Raw genomic sequence first — 20,423 nt, 5'->3', positions numbered from 1 at the left:
GATCCACCACTGTGTCCATGTACCATACCAGCATGACACCCAATTCAATCACACATATAATCACAAGTTCATACATTTCATAGCATCAATAAAATCATAGGGCTTGCCTAGTGCGGTTTACATTTCATGTGTGGTTTGCAGACTATTACATAGTGGAGGATTTACCTAGTGTGCACAAAGTGCTCACCACAGAGGTTGTGACAGAGATTGTAGTGGTTGTAGGTTATCCTGAGTTCCAAAAAGAAATACCATTTAATGTTAAGCTTGAACTCAAAATTAAAGGTAAATTTATGATAAAATATGATGGAAGGAGTGTATCTAGCCCAAAAGTATAACCAAAAAAAGATACTTAGATATATAACAAACTAACTAATGATATATTTAAACTATTTTTATACAAAATAAACGGAAAAGATAAAAGATAGAAGTTGAACCGGACCGGATCCAATACCGGGTTAACGCCAACAGCAGTAACCACGGTTGAAAAGAAAAAGACTCTATCTACCTACCCAGTACCCACCAACCCCGTAACCCAACCCACCCCCACCCCCGCCCCCACCACCAACCCCAAGCTCCAAGCTCCAAGCTCCCTAGGAGGGTCTTCTTCATACCCGAAGGGATACATAAGATTGCTGCAGTTTCATCCTGCAATTCACGGTATGATTGTATTTGTTAGCTTAACACATTGATTTTTGAATTTTCCCCCAAAAATTAGGGTTCTAATTTCGTTTGCATTTTCCACTTTTCAATGTAAGTGAACCCATTTAGAGATTTTGGAACTTTTCTATGTGTTTTGAGGATTAGAATGTGATAAATGATGGCTTTTCAGTGATGGAATGACTCAAAGTTTGGATTTTGTCCCCTAATATTCTTCCTTAATTCAACCATTAAGTTGTCTTGTGCTACTGTTTTGTAAAAGAAAAAGAAACTTCTTTAGAACTGGAGTAGTATAAAAGCAGAATGAAAAGGAAGTTCTTTTTTTGCTTCAAAAAATGAAAACTAAGCTATTGTATGTAATACATAAACCTCTGGGAAAAGTATATGGATCTGGTCCTTACACCATGACCACATCATAAATACAGTAGATGTGTCGTTTTTTTCCTTCCTTCAGAAAAGGGCCAAATATGCCCTTTAAAGTATTCGAAATTGAACATATGTCTTTTGTAAATTGTTTAGCTCACACATGCCCTTACCATTCAAGAGTTGGTCTAACTATATCCTTAATTTAACTAGAGCACCTAATTATTTAATTAGGTGATTAATAAGAGGAAAAGGGCCAAATGTGCCCTTACATATACAAAATCAAGCAGATGTATCCTTTGTTAACAGTTAAACATTTCTTTTCTATTAGTGTTTATGTAACAACCAAAACCAAGCACCAATGTCTAAGTTAATATTTTTTTTCAACGTGCTGATGATGTAAACAATGTATTGATGTAAGGAAGTTCATATCTTAGGCGATAAAAAATTGTATTTATAAATAATTTTGTTCGTCAATTTTCTGAGTTTTTTTACAATCGATTCACGTATTCTCTACACTACACTACACTACACTACACTCGTGTCCTAAATTAAGAACAAAATAATTTCTATCATGTAATCATAAAAATAAAAAGTAGCGGAGCTTGTGTTAAGAGTATCTTTCATGTGTATTATTACGAAAGACATATTTTTTCAGTTTCATTACTTTAAGGACAGATTTGGTCCCTTTTTGCTTATTAATCAACTAATTAGGTTAATTAAAGGCATATTTGAACCAAATATTGAACGGTAAGGGCATGTGTTTGGGCATATTTGCTTAATTTTGAATACTTTAATGACATATTTGGATTTTTTCCGTTTTTTCTAAGCTTTACTTTTAATCTAATAATGGTTAAATAAGATGTGTTTTGCACATGATATTAACTATTTTTTTTTTACTCCCTCCGTTATCGTGTACTAGTCCAATTTGCATTTTGCACTCCATTTAAAAAAAGTTAATCAAGTGTTTGTTATACTAAATTATCCATATAAATGGTACTTTAGAAATCTAAATTTGACTTGTACTCCAATTAGTTTTGGATTTAGTCACTTAGTGATAGGGGTAAAATTGGATAAAATAATTAATTCTCTCTCGATTTTCTAAAGTGGACATGTAAAGGTAAAATCTAGTTTTCGTATTCTGGACAAGTAAAGGGAATGTAGGGAGTAATATCCACTTATTTTTATACCCATGATCCATGTAAATATAGTAGTATTACATATCCGTCATAAAATATGCTAAACAATAATTTAAGATATTAGAATAAAACGCTTTAAAAGTCATAGCAATGGTTCATCATCTCAGAAAGAAAACTAATGAATAAACTAACCCGCCTTAATTTGTGAATAAGATTTTTTAGTTGAATTGACTAATTTTGTGTAAAACACCAGGTGCCGGTGCAGGTAAATATTTTGCTAACTCTTGAACTTGGTGAGCTGTGTACTAGAATTCTCACGTGGTAACATGTTTATAGAAGTGGAACACAGAAGAAACTGGCTGAATAATTGAATGTTTTCTTTCCTCTATTCTTCTGCTCGGAAAATGATAGATTTAGGGAAGTTAAATGCATCTCTATTCTTCTGCTCGGAAAATGAAAGATTTAGGGAAGTTAAATGCATACATATTGTATCAGTTGAATGAATAAAAATGATTTTGTTTTCTTATTTTTCCTTGTGTTTTTCTTTTTTTCAGAAACTGGTAGAGTCTGAGGGATTCCCTGTGTAATGAACATCTTGTTTAATGCATGTTCTGCTGCAATTTTTACAAGGACTAGCAGACGTGCTGTGAAGAGTTCAATTGGTGCATTTTCAGCTCTTTCATGGAAGACAGGTGTTGGATTTACTGCAACCAGAAAAGTTGATTTCGACTTATTTTTTAAGCAAATTTGCGTTCGCTGCTATTCATCCAAAAAGTCTAGAGGGGAGAGTTCTAGCTCACAGAAGTCCGATCTTACTCCACAAATGAAGGAAGATAGAGATGGTTTCTTTGTTGTTAGGAAAGGAAATCTGGTTGGAGTCTACAAAAACTTGAGTGATTGTCAAACTCAAGTCGGATCCTCGGTAACCACTATTATCTCTCTCATTTATTGATCTTATTGAATGTTTCAATTGTTCTTGGAGGATAGTTAATTTGCAAAGTATACATATAAATACACTGCTATAGTAAAGCTACTTGTTCTTTCTTTCTGTGCTAGAACCTAGTTTATCCATAATTAATCTATTTTATTTACCTAAACTTTAGCCAAGTGTGTTTGGACAACTTCGATAACAGTCTAGGAAATCCATCGTGAGTGTATGTCAATTAATCAGATGTCTCCAGGACGACATTCTTTGGTCCAATTACTGTTGTTAACCAATGTCTTTCAAGTATCAAAGGAATCACGAAAAGATAGTTTAAGTGAGTTGAGTGTATATCCTTTTAGTGGTGATTCTTTCTCCTTTTACTTCTACAACCCCTTCTCTCTATCTTTGTTTCTCTTTGTCTTTCACTTCCTCTCTGCATCATGGGATAGTTTACAATTTATTTTTTCACATTCTGTAGATATGCTTTTTTTCCGTACTGTTATTATCTTCATCTGCCTGTTATCAGAAGTCATCGTTTTTTCTCCTGAATAGTTGTCAACTGGCGTCTTTGAGATCATTTTGTATGGATTGATTGAACTTTACAGCCTATACATGATGCTTGTGAGATTTTTCTCCCGTTGAAGATGTTCACTTGCAATGAGCTAATCAGTTGTTTTCTGCTGCTCCCTTTTCCTGACAGATATGTGACCCCCTGTAAGTGTGTATAAAGGCTATGCTATGCCTAAGGACACAGAGGAATATCTTCTCTCTTGTGGGCTTAAAAATGCTCTTTACTCTATCAGGGCTGCTGATCTTACTGAAGATCTCTTTGGGACCCTAGTACCATGCCCTTTTCAGGTAAGCCAATATGTGTAATTCCGGAGATCTACTACTTATTTTTAGTGGTTTAAGTATTCATTTTATGAGGTTTTCACCTAGGTGGGCGATAATGCCAATCTGATCTAAACTTGAACTAATGAATTCTGTTGTGAGGTTGATGTGAAACAGATCTTAATCTGCAAGTTTCCTTGACAAAGCTACGTGATTTTAGGAAATTTTCTTTCCACTTGATTATTCAGATCATCCCATACAATCCTAAATGAATGCTAGAATTCACTTATTTTATTTTTTTTGACGACAAGGGAAACCCGCAGCCGCTACCCTTTGGGTGCGCACAGGGTTGCTCCTATGCAATAGCTCGCAAACCACATAGGAGAGGTAACCCGCACTAGGCAAGCCCGGTGCGACGAGCTCGACCCAAAAGGCAAACCCCTTGCTTTCGCTGGCAAGGGGTTTCGAACTTGAGACCTCCAACATGGAAGTCCCAAGCCCAAACCACTGGGCCACCCGAAGGAATAAAGGAAAAAACAGTTAGCTGAAGAAACCTCGGAACTCTCGTGTATTTATTGAAATTGAGATCTGGAAAAAGGACCTTGACACGAGTAGCTGATTTTGTATCTTGTGTCCAAAGAGTTAGGAATAAGAATAGTGAAGAGCTACTGGAAACTACCTTTGCCTGTATGCTATAGAAGGGATGACCTAGTACAACATCTCAAACTAAAGTGATAGATTCCACATTATATACTGCAGTCTAAAACACTCTACTTTTACCTTTATAAGCTATGGCAGGGATGAATTAGCACTGCATCCCCCAATTAAACTGAAACTTTCCAAATTTTATACGGCAACCTCTCTTTATCAACAAATATTACTCCCAAAAAGGAAAAAAAAAAGCTGAGAGTTTCATTGCATTACGTTATGTTTGGTGTACAGATTTATTTTCTTTTTCTTCTATGTTAATATTATCTACATTAAGAGATCATCTCTGCATGCACTTGATGCATTAATTGTAGGTTTGTACTCTCCTCAGGTTAATTTCCTATATGATGTGACATTCCTGTTTCATGTGGTAATTCAATGAACATTGGCAGCAAAGATCCTTAACTTTCTCCAATCCTTTATTTAATATTCTCTTATCTTCTTTCTATGTGTACGACTGTACGTTTCTCTCGTCACTCTTTGGGAATAATATGCACATGCTGGTCAGTCAGGTGAGCTGCTTGTGATCGTAAAGGGTGCAATTGCCAGAAAATGACACATTTTCCTCTTCTTCTTTTTTTGACTGGTCATACCAATTCATTAGCATTTCATTTCTTGCAGCAACCTTCTTCTTCAAAAGGTGGAATGCCTGAACATATGACAAAGAAGAGGTCACAGGATGTAATGTGGTCAGAATATACGGTATGTTTGGGCCATATTAGGTTAATTTGCGTAAACTGTATCAGGGTTTGTAGCAGTTGCATCTGTGATTTCTTCACTTCTTACTCTACACCTAGAGTTTAATTACTTTATTTTCCTAAAGTTGTTTGGCTCCTAAGAAAATCGGTGTACACATTCTGTATGCAACTGAAGCATGCTCTTAATGTTAGGAGTTTCCTTGCGAATGTTCTTTAAGATGCCATAAGTAATGGTTTAGAAGTACAGAAGAATATTCACTAATTCAACTGGAAAGACATTTTTTCTCTCATAAATAGCTCTGCCTTTTTTTTTTATTGAAATTGGTAACATGTTACATTCGTCAGCACCCTAAAGAAGGCATGGTATATCATATCTACAGTCTACAGATACAGCACCGAACAAAACTAACAAAAAGGCCAAAAGATTTGAGGATCAGGGATTTAGCTAAAAGATTTGTATGTACTTCCCATCTATCAATAGGAACGCTTAGTATTTTGCAAATTCTGCATTAAGCATCGAAGTTCGAACAAGAACTAAACCACCTATCGGTTAAAAGCAAACATTTTGGTTGGTTGGATTTTAATCGGATGAATTGCAGTATCTTTTTGTACATGAAGCACATAGAGTTGCAATTGTTAATTGATGTTTATTTTCAAACTCCTGTCAAAGTGAACTGTGTACTTCTATCCACGTTGTCGAAAGGTGGTTTCTGTATATGTTTGGCTTAAAGTAGTACAATAATGATTTGTTGTATTCTCTTCCCTGCATAATGTGTTTGGCTTGACACTGTTCTGGAAACTTCTTCTTTTTGGCCATCTTTCGTTTGCAGGATGCTGCTGGATCCGCTGTAATTTCAAATGATGATTCCCTAAGAAAGCATGTCAAGTTAGATGATCATAAGGGCGACCAAGCTCTGCCATCTGGTGTGAGTGTTAAACGATGGATAATTGTAAAACATAAATGCATTTTTGTAAATAATTTAAAAAAGCAAACTGCTTAATTTTTTTAAAAAGTAGCAAAGGAGGATGTCATTTATACTTGATGGGCTAACAAATGCAAAAATCTTAATTTACTAAAAAAAGTGAACTCTGAGCTTTTATGAAATATTAGATGGTTTATGGTATCGTGTGTGAAGAACCTTATCATTGTTATTGTCAGCAGCAGTCTTGTACTCTTGAATTTGATGGTGCTTCAAAAGGAAATCCTGGACTAGCTGGTGCAGGAGCTGTCCTGCGGGCTGATGATGGCAGTTTTGTAATAGTCATGAACTTTGGGATTTGTTTTGTTTTTCTCCTTATTCTTCAAACTTATAATTTACAGCCTTCCAAATAAAAGATCTGTAGGCTACGTGAAGGTTTAGGAGTAGCAACAAACAATGCTGCAGAATATCGAGCCATTATTTTGGGGTTGAACTATGCACTTAGCAAAGGGTTTACAAGTATTCGGGTTCAGGGGGACTCCAAACTTGTTTGTATGCAGGTTAGTTTTTCAGATCTATGTATTTAGAGTCTTATCTCTTCTTTTGTGTGCTTGAGCGGACTCTTGTCCTTTGACATACTATGAAACTTCTCAATTTCCATCTCTTAACATGATATTATGCTTAAGCTAAGTTACTCTTTTCATCATATAATTGCACCTTTTTTTGGGGGAGGGGGTTCATAAGGATGCATGGAATCCCTGTTGCATTATAAAGGTCTAGCAGATAGCATTTATACAGGCCGCTCTTGACATTTTTTTTATCGCTTGCCATTACTCGTTGAGGTAGTCAACAATATTATGCCCTTCTGGTCATTTCTGCTTAATTGTTTTGTTCTATGAAAGAGCACTTCTTCTTGCCTCTGGCATAAGTAATACTAGGACCTTGCAATCAAACAAATAACAGTGTAGGAGAAAGAAACGACGGAGTCTCTTAAATTGATGATAATCAGGTCCCCCATTTAATTTAAGGTCTGTTAACTAGTTGTAGACAATCCTGTTCAGAGCATTTTGAAGCAATGAGGAAATCTTAACAAGTATTTTAGTTAATTACTGCATCCTTTTAGTGACAAAGCCAATCGAAGAATGATGTACATGGAGAAGTCGGAGAAACCTAGAAGAGAGAGGCTCCTGCTACAAGAAAAGGTAAAGAGAAGGCAAAAGAAAAAGAAGTGGACGATATGTTCTCTTACATATAGGAAAAATTCTCATGAATGGTAAAAGATAAAGAGAAGGCAAATAGGGAAGAAGTTGGCCAAAAGGTTTCTTACATAACGAAGAATTCTCTTGCTAGGGAATAAATGAGCATGTATTCATGATTCATCTTTGTATGGTCCCTGTGAAATGTAGGATGATCTTTCCATCTTTCCCTTGATATGCCATACTGCACTTCATAAAGTTGATCTGATGCTATATTGTTTTTGCATGGTTAGTTACTTCAAAGCAGTTGTGATTATTACGTTACAATTTAGTTGTCCTAATTACTTGTTTATTCTAAGCAGTATGATTTCTTAGTCTCATTCTCTTTTATTAATCCCTTTGATATTTGAATTTATTAAGTGTCGTTTGTCAAATAGATCCAGGGCCTATGGAAGGTTAAAAATCAAAACATCTCCACATTGTATGAGCAGGCAAAACAACTGAAAGATAGATTTCTTTCTTTCCGGATCATTCATGTCCTTCGGGTAATTCTGTTAATCATCTCTATTATTTGCTCTTGGTCTGCATAATTTTCATTTTACATTGTTGTCCATCTATATGTCACATGCTTTCTATATAAATAAAAACCCTAAACAGCATATTACCTGCCTCATTATTCTTTTGGAATTACCTTTGCTGGTTTTGAGGTTTTAACCCATTGCAAACTCTCTTTTCGTAGGAGTCAAACTCCGATGCAGATGCTCAGGCGAACATTGCTGTTGAACTTGCTAGTGAGGGTTAAAACTTAGTTGTAGAGCTAGACTCATTTCGTGTCGTCATCAATGTTTTATCTAACTTCATGTGTTAATGCAGATGGTCAAATCCAGGAGGAGATTGAGAAATGACAAAAGGGCACTTGAAAACGACTTCAAAGTCCATGGCTGAAAAATGTAGCAATGGTACAGACGAGGATTTCTACGTACTAGCCTCTAAGATTGGTATTCTCTCAGGGTAAAGTTTTTCTATTTTTGCCAATACCAACAACCTTAAAGGATTATGCCTATGAAGCCAGTGTATTGCGCGTATTATACTAATATTGTTTAATGGATTAATTTTATTGCAATTGAGAACTTTTTAAAATGTAATTAGGGATGGGATTAAGCATTGGCTTTGAAATCTTACTGATGAGAGGGTTCTTTTTCACATTTCACATTGGATTCCCCGTTCAATCTCTTTTCCTAGCTAGCTGTATACAACACATAAGTTAAAAATTCTTAACAAACATCGACAAGAAAACATCGTCTAGGTTCTCCATCTTATTTCAGTATACAATATAAATACATAGCTAAGTTGTCATAACGTTCAAGCAAAAGCAGAATTTTACAGCACTTGATTATATACAATGGCTCTAAGTTTGTCAAGTGCTATGTTTGTTGGCTGTTTCGGAATTTTAATTGCTGCTGTGGTAGCCCAATATGGCGATGATCCCGGCAGCTCTACTGAGATGCCCTATATGCCTGGCATGGCTGGTGGCCCTTCTCCATCTACTAATTTGGCTTATGTTAACTCTTCTCCATTCACACTCATCACCATCCTTTATTTCCTTCTTTTCTTCTTTGTTGTCTAGAAGGTTTAAGCCAGTTTTTTGATTTACTTGAGATTGCCATGTTTAATGCTTTTTTTTTTCTTTCTATGTTGTTGTATTTAACTTTAATGCTTTTTTTTTTTCTATGTTGTATTTAACCATGTGTTATGACATGGGAGGTGTACATGCACGTGTGTTGTGTCATTGTAACATTGTAATTTCATGTACCTGTGATCAAAAGTTGAATAATTTTATGTGAAAATAAAATAGTTATTGTCGAATAACTTCTGCTTTACTACCAAATATGCAAAATGTCGTAAACGATTCTGCAAATATGACCCTTTTCCGTTTATTATCCTTATTTAGAAGTGAGAGTTGGAAATGACCAACACTGCATTAATACTCTTGTACAACATGCATACAATTTTGTACATTAACTTTTGACTGCATTTATTAGTTGTACAACGTGCAAAAAGAATTGTACATTAATAGAAGGACTAACACCAAGGACTAACATTGCAATTATTATTATTACTCATTACCTAGAAGGACTAACATTGCAATTATTATTATTACTCATTACTCCTTATTAGAATTATTATTATTACTCATTTGGCTCCTTATTAGAGTTGACACTTTAAAACACGAACACGACATTACCATGTTGTACACAAAGCATTTCAAATTGTACTATAAAATTAATTGTGCCTCATTAACTGTACACGTGCCTTTCTACATATACAACAACCCACATGAAGAATTAATTTTTTGACAATTTTGGTTATATTTTTCTTTAAAATAATTATTGCCTCGATTTTTATTTTTATTTTTAACATTTTTTTTTAATTTTAAAAGATTGGAAATTTTATGTTAAAAATTTAAATAATAGAAAAAAGGATTTATTTAACTTTTATCATCATCAATACTACTAATTTATTTGACGTTTTTTCTTAATCTTCATCTCATCATTAATGTTATTTATATAATTTTCTTAAATCACTTATTTTTACTTTTTTAACTCTTTTATATTTTATTTTACTCTTATTTAAAAATGGGAGTTTCGAGGACCAACATTGCACTAAAGAGTTGGACTAAAAGCTATAGAAATTGTACATTGAGGCCCACCAAAAAGATGAACTAAAGTAACTTCATCTACTTCTACTTTTTCTACACATATTTTTCTTTAATAAAATAATTATTGCCTCCATTTTTTTTTAATTTTTAACATTTATTTTTAATTTTAAAACATTGGAAATTTTATGTTAAAAATTTAAATAATAGAAAAAATGATTTATTTAACTTTTATCATTATCAATACTACTAATTTATTTGGCGTTTTTTCTTAATCTTCATCTCATCATTAGTGTTATTTATATAATTTTCTTAAATCACTTATTTTTTTCTTTTTTAACTCTTTTATATATATAAAAGTTGGATATGTAAAAGATGATGTCACATTTCTTAGAAACTAAGATTACTCTCTTATTTAGAAGTGAGACTTAGAAGGACTAACACTGCATTAATACTCTTGTACAACATGCATACAATTTTGTACATTAACTTTTGACTGCATTAATTAGTTGTATAACGTGCAAAAAGAATTGTACATTAATAGAATGACTAACACTAAAGACTAACATTGCAATTATTATTATTACTCATTACTTAGAAGGACTAACATTGCAATTGTTATTATTATTATTATTCATTACTCCTTATTAGAATTATTATTATTACTCATTTTGCTCCTTATTAGAGTTCACACTTTAAAGCACAAACACGGCACTACCATGTTGTACACAAAGCATTTCAAATTGTACTATAAAATTAATTGTGCCTCATTAATTGTACACGTGCCTTTCTACATATACAACAACCCACATGAAGAATTAATTTTCTGACAATTTTGGTTATATTTTTCTTTAAAATAATTATTGCCTCGATTTTTATTTTTATTTTTAACATTTTTTTTAATTTTAAAAGATTGGAAATTTTATGTTAAAAATTTAAATAATAGAAAAAAGGATTTATTTAACTTTTATCATCATCAATACTACTAATTTATTTGACGTTTTTTCTTAATCTTCATCTCATCATTAATGTTATTTATATAATTTTCTTAAATCACTTATTTTTTCTTTTTTAACTCTTTTATATATATAAAAGTTGGATATGTAAATGATGATGTCACATTTCTTAGAAGCTAAGATTACTATTTATCTAATTTCTCCAAATTTAAAAAAAAAAATTAAGATATCATACGCAAATTTATGGTTAAACTTAAACTATTTGATTCTCGAAAAATAAAAAGTCTCACATAAAATGTGACAGACGAAGGATAACTCTCAATTAAATTTATTTCACTTTTTATTTTCCATTTTTAACATAATTTTTCAAGTTGGATTTTTAGGAATTCTATAGTAGACCCATTTAAATTTTACTTTTTTGTTTTAAATTAGAGAACTTGGCCGCACTTCGCGCGATCATTTAAATTAAATATTTTTGATTAATTTTATATTTACTTTGTTGGTTAATCGTAATAATATTATTTGTCTTAATAATATGAAGATTGTGAAAAAAAATAAAGCTTCACAAATTTTACATCTATTAAATGAGGAAGAATATATTTTTTATCAAATAAGTTAAAATATATTTGCTAATAACAAATTCTTCCATTGCATGAAGTTCATCCTTTAATATATAATATATATTTCGGTCTACCATTCTCCTTAAATGTCTAAGAAATATCTCATAATGTCAAATAACACTGTAATACTCCCTCTGTCCCTAATTACTTGTCCACTTTTAAATTTACACATTTATTAAGAAATCAATTAATAACATAGTGAGTTTATCATTTTACCCCTATTAATTATGAAGTAGATGAAAAGTTCTGTAATTTTCAAAGTAATTAGTCATTTAATTGAGGGTATAATAGGTAAAAAAATATTCTTTCTTGATTTGTCAAAATGGACAAGTAATTAGAGACAACTATAAAAGGAAAAGTAAACAAGTAATAAGGGACAGAGGGAGTACTAAACAAATGCATCAACAAATGAAATTTATATTAAAAATATATTGAATAATGACGTAATGATACCTTAATAGAATTTCCTATCCATTTACAAAAAAAAAACCTTCACCCTTTCAATTTCGTTATATCTTCTTATTTAGTAGAAGAATCATCATTTATTATATTCTACTCCACCTTAATTTGTACCATCAGAGTTTTAAGAATAAACATTAAATTTTAAATCGAAATAAAAATTCATTGAAAAATGACAGAAAAAATAATAATAGTATATGAAAATTAAAATAAGGTGCAACAAAAGCCTTTTCACGATAATTTTTTGAAATATATTGACAACAATTAAAATGAAGCTGTTATTTTATCTTTAAAATTAAGTTTGATTGAATTGAATTAGTACAATGAGAAAAAATATTAAACTAATAACTTTTTCATGTTATTAAATGCATTTTATTTTTAATTGAGTAGTAGATTAAAAGTTCCGAATTAGGATATTAAAATAATATCTTACTCTCTCCTTAATTATTATGGTATTGCAAACATTTATTTTCCTTAAATCGTAATTCATTTTCCATTTACAGTTATATCCAATTAATTTCTAATGTATTGAATGTGGTTATGGGATATTGAAATAATATCTTTATTTTTCCTTAATCATAATAAAATTATAATTTAACATTTATTTTTCTGAAATGATAATTTTGTTTTAATTCCTAGAACATGTTGTTTACTATATTGAATGTAATTATAATAAAACATATTGTATTTAGTATGACAAAAGAACTCAAAAATTGGAGAAATTAGATAAATAGTAATCTTAACTTCTAAGAAATGTCACATCATCATTTACATATCCAACTTTATAAATATAAAAGAGTTAAAAAAGAAAAAATAAGTGATTAAACAAAATTATATAAATAACATTAATGATGAGATGAAGATTAAGAAAAAACGTCAAAAAAATTAGTAGTATTGATGATGATAAAAGTTAAATAAATCATTTTTTCTATTATTAAAATTTTTAACATAAAATTTCCAATCTTTTAAAATTAAAAATAAATGTTAAAAAAAAAATCGAGGCAATAATTATTTTAAAGAAAAATATAACCAAAATTGTCAAAAAAAATTAATAAAAATAAATAACTATCTATTAGTAAGAATGGTGTCACTACATTTTCTATTTTAACTTTATTGTTACGTATGAATAGAAACTTTTACAAGAAGAAATGATCCAAAATTTTAAAAATAATGATTCCTTAAATGGTGATTCCTTTTCCATTTACAGCTTTTCAATTAATTTTTAATGTATTATATATGGTTATGGATATTGGAATAATAATTTTATCTTTCCTTAATCATAATAAATTATATTTTAACCTTTGTTTTTGTGAAATGATAATTTTCTTTTCATTCGTACAACATATTGATTAATATATTAAATGTAATTATAATAAAACATGTTGTATTTAGTATGACAAAAGAATTCAAAAATTTTAAAAATTAAATAAATAGTAATCCTAACTTCTAAGAAATGTCACAAATATATATATCTAAGAAAATGATATAAATTACATTAATGATGAAATGAAGATTAAGAAAAGAAGTAAAACAAATTAATAATAATATTGATGATGATAGGAGTTAAATAAATCATTTTTTATATTTTGTAAATTTTCAATATAAATTTTTCAGTCTTTTAAAATTAGAAAATGCTAAAAAAATAAAACTAAAACTAAAAATCGAGGCAACAATTATTTTAAGGAAAAAATAACAAAAAATGTTAGAAACATTGATCAGAATAAATAAGTATCTATTGCTAAGAAGATGTCACCCCACATTTTCTATTTTAGCTTTATTATTACATATAGATAGAAACTTTAAGATGAAGAATGATCCAAAAATTTTAAAAATAACAAATCAATTACATAAAAATACATGTGTAATTCTTATAAAGTTATAATAACTAATTTCTTCAAATAAATAATTAAATGAAAGAAAAAAAAGTAATTAAGAAAATAATATAAATAACACTAATTATGAGATTAATAGCATTGATGAGGAAAGGAACTAAATATGATCATCTTTTTAAATTCTTTTTTAAGAATATATATATAAACTTTAATTAAAGATAAATAAGAAAAAAAACTTTAATTAAAGATACAAAAAATCAAGACAAAATAAAAGAAGAAAGAAATTAGAATAATAATGAGGTTGAAAGAAATAATATCTAAGTTTCTCTCTATTCAAATCACAAAATAAATTTTTGCTTGTTCTCCTCCTAATTTGATATGAATTCCATAAATAGAATGATTTTTTCTCCAAATAATTTTTCTTACCCTTTGAAACAATAATCAGGCTTCTTATAAATTTCTCAACCACAATGAATTTTCTCTCCTTGTAGGAGGAATAAACATTTTTTCAAAAAGTCTTTTATTTTGAAAAGAATTTTTTGTTACATAATCTCTTTGTTTACATCAATGTCTTCACAAGAATAATGAGATATTCTCTCTTTCTCTTTTGTTAAAAAAATCACATGACCTAGAAATTTGATGGACATCTTAGCGACAAAAGTTGATACCATAAATTGATCATTATCGTCAGAAGAAGAAGAGCCAAAGTGAAGAAATTTGTTCTTATTTGTTACAAATGCTCAACTATTTTGTTTTTATTTTATAGGCTAAATAATTATAAACAGTTATAAAAAATAAATAGTTTTTATCTTTTCATCTTCCATTTTCATTTAGTTAAATCTATATTAGTGTAATGGATGTTATAAAGGGCATAATTAATCGGGTATGACATAAATACTTTTTTTTAAATACAAATAAAAAATACAAAACAAAGATAAAATGTCAAAACAAGGAAAAAAGAGATTAACACAAATACTGGTCATAGAGAGATGCCACATCAAATTGTCAATATTCAGCTTTATATATACATATATAGGTTCATGCCCTTAGATGTTATTTTATTACTTTAGCTGGCATCGACATTTTTGTAAATCTGATATCTACTTTGGAACATTTTATAATGTGGCATAGGCTGACAATTGAGATCATAAATTTAAAATAATAAAATTTAATTTATTATAATACTAATATCAATATCATAAAGATATATATATATATATATATTATCATTAAAAAATATATAAAAAGTATTATAAATTGTAATAATTAACCGGTTTTTTTTTTAAAATCATATAACTAATTTGATTTACACTCCAAAATTCATAGGTGTCACATAATTTACACATTAATTCTTCATTACTTAATATATGTAATTATATCAATGACATATAAATTGAAATTAAAAAATACATATTTTATTTGAAAATCACGTAATAGTACTATAAGGTATAATAATTAACAACTTAACATATTTTAAAATTTTAGTTGACTCTCCGAATTTCATATGTCTCATGTAATTGAGACAGAGAAAAACATATATTGGTTTAAAATTAATAAAAATATTATAAATTATAATAATTAACAACTTAAAATTTATAAAAAAAATCCTTTAAAATTTTTTAGTTGGCTCTCCAAATTCAATCGGTATTACAATAATTAAAATATAGAAATTAACATAGATTGGACTCCTGCTGACATTTATGTTTCCTTTTTCTAAATTTTTTCTTTTATACTTTATATAAATAATTTTTTATGTAAAAAGTATTATAAATCATAATAATTAATAGCTTAAAATATTTCAAAACATATAAAAAGTTTTTGTTAACTTTCAAAATTTCATCTATACCGCATAAATTGAGAGAAATATAGATATATAGATATTTTAAGTTGCTAATTATTGTGAGTTATAGTACGTTTTATGTAATTTTCATATATATTACTCGGTCTTGATTTATGTGATACAAATGAAATTTCAAAAGTCAATGAATTTTTTATAAGTTTTTTTTTATATTAACTTGTTAATTATTGTGATTTCTAATATATTTACGTAAAACATACTCTAAATACAAATAATTAGCAACTTAAAATATATAAAAACATACTAAAAAATTGATTAACTTCAAATTTCATATGTACCACATAAATTAAAACAGAAACAGTAACATATATTGGGCCCCGTGCTGGCACGGGGTCCCATATCTAGTTTAATACATGTGCCAGTAGAATGGAATAGGGAAATCAGCAAATTTGAAACAAATCTTTTTTTTTATTCCTAAAATATATTTATTTTCAAGTTTCAAATTAATATCAAATATTTAAAAAACAGTCTATATTATCTAATCATACTTTAATAATTGTTCTAAGGTTTACTTGGACTTCTTCCAATCCGTGCAGCTCACTAAATTTTTTTTCCCCCCTAGATAATATATTTAGCTATATGTAATATGTGTCATAACTTCAAAGTTCAAACAAATTAATTATACTAATAAAATTAAAATTCCTTCTCCCAATTTCTTTTTTTCTTTTGACTTTTATAAATTAAAGATTTTTCTGTCAGACACAATAACGTTCATAAGATAATCATTAAAGAGTTTTAGTTTGAGGAAAAATTATTCTCTCAATAGTTTTTATGTTATATGTTATATTAGTTTTATCATATATAGGTCAATTGACTAAACAATGTTAAACATTATGTCTCTTTAATATATTTTTTGTTTATTCAATGCCTTATTTGACCTTAGCTCGAACCAGGTATTCACACACATATATTTTTTTTAAAAATAAATAATTATACATATAATAATATGACAGTTATTCAATTTAAAAATATAACATAATAATATCACAATCAGTAGACTTTTTAGATTATGATCAATAATTTGCCTTTGTAAAGTCAATGGAAGAAATCAAATAAGAATAATGATAGTACAAAGTACAAAATTGGAATGAATAGTAGTACGATAGAATTGTCCACATCCTTTAAACAATATTTCTATATAAACATGTTGAATGAAGGCGTAATTAAACATTGTCATTTGTTCAAATAAATAAAAGTTAGCATTTGATAATAATCTTGAAGAGAAGGCAATATAATGGCATTCAAGGTCTTCAATTTCATCATCGCTATTGTTGTGATCATGGTGGTTTCTGTGGCTGCCCATGAAGGCCACAACCATGGACCAATGGCGGCTCCGATGGACCCCGGGAGTGCCATCACCAGTTCTTTCCCATCAGCGATGGCTGGACTTGTTGCTTTGATTTTTTCGTTCATGGTTATCAAGGAAAGGATTTGAGAATATACCATATCTCTCTCTCTTTGACTGATTAATAATTTGTTTCTATTGTGTTTGATGTACTCATCGTGTTATTTTCCAGCACCAATATGTATGTTCTCTCTTTTGATTTTTCCCTTTGTTGTCATGATATCCCTATTTTCTGATTGGGCCTCGTTTGAACTTAAAACACCTATGTTTGCCCTTCCAAACCAACGCACACCATTTAATAAGTCGTCACTAACGCCAACGAAAAATTTCCGGGCCTGATTTGAACTTGAAAAAACCTACGTGTGCCCCTCCGAACCAACACTCACCATTTAATTGGTCATAACGGACGCCCATGAAATATTCTGGCAAAAAAACAGTCAGGTACACATATCACACAAAATTCATGGACTATCCATATTTCCCGTTCTGGGACTCGTTTAAACTTGAAAAACCCTACATTTGTCGCTCTGAACCATTATATAGTCTGTCATGAACTCCCATGAAATATGATTTGTCGCTAATCACTATTTTTTCTGTAGTAACACTATATATAATATCAGAACAAAAAATTACCTAAATACCTTGTGTGACTATTATTCTATATGAATAAAAATATAATAAGATAAAAGAGCAAAACAAATTAAGGAGTTGACCGAATAGATCTCAAGAAAATACCCATATTAATTTCTTTTACGTCAAATGGATATCTGAGGCAAAAGTTACGATCGTCTGAAGTTTCACCAAATTAGAGATTGAAACTTGAGAAAGTAGTTGTAAATTGGTGGAACTTCAAATGGTTATAACTTTGGCCTCGGATGTCCTTTTCAGGAGACTTTCTTTTTTTCAATTAAGGTATTTTTTCGAGATCTATGCGACCAAACTGCATTTGACCAAGCCGATTTTTTGAAAACGTCTTTTAACCCATTCAATTTTGAATTTCCCCCAATTTTGAAGAAAATTGTAATTCTTTATTGCAAAGAATCTGATAAAAGAAAATTGATTTTTGAGTTCGAAATACTTTGATAATGCATATATGAATGTCAATTTTAATGCTAGATAATCAATTTTCTGATAAACAGCTTTTATCCCGAAAATTTTAAATTTCCCCCAATTTTGCATAAGGATTTTTGTTCCTTAAATAAGTATGTGAAAAAGATTTGATTAAACAAAATGGATTTGGAGTTGGAAATACCATTTTAATACATAAGTAAAGTCCATTTTAAAACCAGACGTCGGCCGAAGCCTGCGCCCATCCGCCAGGCGACATAGGCTCGACATTGTTGGTCTTCAACGAGGAATTCCTAGTAAGTGCGAGTCATTAGCTCGCGTTGACTACGTCCCTGCCCTTTGTACACACCGTCCGTCGCTCCTACCGATTGAATGATTCGGTGAAATGTTCGAATCACGGCAACCTGGGTGGTTCGCTGCCCCGCGATGTCGCGAGAAGTCCATTGAACCTTATCATTTAGAGGAAGGAGAAGTTGTAACAAGGTTTCTGTAGGTGAACCTTCGGAAAGATCATTGTCAAAACTTATAAAGAAAAAGGACCCGCGAACACATTTTAAACACTAGGGAGACGTGCGCTCGTCGTGCACCTCCCTCCCGTCCACGGCATGTGCACTCGCACGCTCGTCGAGCGACCAACGAACCCCGACGTGGAGAGCGCCACGAAATACTAAAATTGACAGCCCTCCCCTCGCGCCCCGTTCACGGAGTGTGCGTGGGGACGTGTGCTGCTATTTAAACTAAACGACACTCGACAATGGATATCTCGGCTCTCGCATCGATGAAGAACGTAGCAAAATGTGATACTTGGTGTGAATTGCAGAATCTCGTGAACCATTGAATCTTTGACCGCAAGTTGCACTCGAAGCCATTAGGTCGAGGGCACGTCTGCCTAGGAGTCACACATCGCGTCGCCCCCTGCACACCGCAAGGCGTCGCGTGGGGCGGAAGCTGGCTCCCGTGCACCCCGAGCACGTGACTGGCCTAAATGCGAGTCCACGTCGACGGACGTCGCGACAAGTTGTGGTTGAAACTCAACTCTCTCTTGTTGTCACGGCTACAACCCGTCATGCATTTGGACTCCCAGACCCTAATTGCGCCGACTAAGAATGGCACTCCGATCGTGACCCCAGGTCAGGTGAGATTACCCGTTGAGTTTAAGCATATCAATAAGTGGAGGAAAAGAAACTTATAAGGATTTCCTTAGTAATGGTGAGCGAACCAGGAACAACCTAACCTTATAATCGGGCAGCTCCGTCGTCCAAATTATAGTATGGAGAAGCGTCCTCGGTGGCGGACCGGGCACAAGTCCCCTGGAAGGAGCACCAAAGAGGGTGAGAGCCCCGTTATGTCCGGATCCTGTCGCACCACGAGGCGCTATCTACGACTGGGTTGTTTGGGAATGCAGCCCAAATCGGGCGGTGAATTTCGTCCAAGGTGAAATACGGGCGAGAGACAGATAACGAACAAGTACAACGAGGGAAAGATGAAAAGGACTTTGAAAAGAGAGTTAAAGAATGCTTGAAATTGTCGGGAGGGAAGAAGATGGGGGCCGGCAATACGCCTCGGTCAGATGTGGAAAGGTGACGAGCCGGTCCACCAATCAGCCAATGGCAGACAACATCAGCGAAGGCCTACACGCATTGAACGTGGCCTGTGCGCATCGGCTGACCGACGTCGGCCAACGACAGGTAGCATCAGCTAAGGCCTGCACGCATCAGACGTGGCCTGTGCGCATTGGCTGGGTAACATTGGTCGTGGCCTGCGCACATCGTCCTGAGTCATGTGCCATGGCCAACGCGCATTGGCCATGTGACATAGGTCGTGGCATGCACACATCAGCCAATCGACATAGGCCGTGGCATACACGCATCGGTCGTGGCCTGTGCACATCAGCAATGTGACATAGGTCATGACATGCGCATCGGTCAGGCGACATAGGCCGTGGACTGCCCACATCAGTCGTGGCCTGTGCACATCAGTCAATCGACGTCGGACGTGGCCTGCCCGCATCATTCGTGCCCTATACACAATGGTTAGCCTAACGTGGCATGCCAACATCGTCTGTGGCCTGCACACATCGGTCAGCCGACGTCGAACGTGGCCTGGACGCATCGTCCGTGGCCTGCACACATCGGTCAGCCGACGTCGAACGTGGCCTGGACGCATCGTCCGTGGCCTGCACACATCGATCA

At 32.2% G+C, this 20,423-nt stretch overlaps 1 non-coding gene and 1 pseudogene across 1 annotated transcript; both read left to right on the top strand.

Moving 5' to 3' along the window:
* The first annotated feature begins 572 nt into the window (after positions 1-572).
* LOC125828219 (uncharacterized) lies at positions 573-8,726 on the top strand (annotated as a pseudogene).
* Positions 8,727-18,974: 10,248 nt separating this feature from the next.
* On the top strand, positions 18,975-19,130 carry LOC125828220 (5.8S ribosomal RNA). The gene has a single exon (XR_007443039.1). It is a non-coding gene; the product is annotated as a 5.8S ribosomal RNA (ribosomal RNA).
* The last annotated feature ends 1,293 nt before the right edge of the window (positions 19,131-20,423 follow it).

Source organism: Solanum verrucosum, unplaced genomic scaffold, assembly GCF_900185275.1.
Source record: "Solanum verrucosum unplaced genomic scaffold, falcon-dt-bn FXZP01000053.1, whole genome shotgun sequence".
NCBI classification, from domain to species: domain Eukaryota; kingdom Viridiplantae; phylum Streptophyta; class Magnoliopsida; order Solanales; family Solanaceae; genus Solanum; species Solanum verrucosum.
This window is presented reverse-complemented; position numbering and strand designations above follow the sequence as displayed.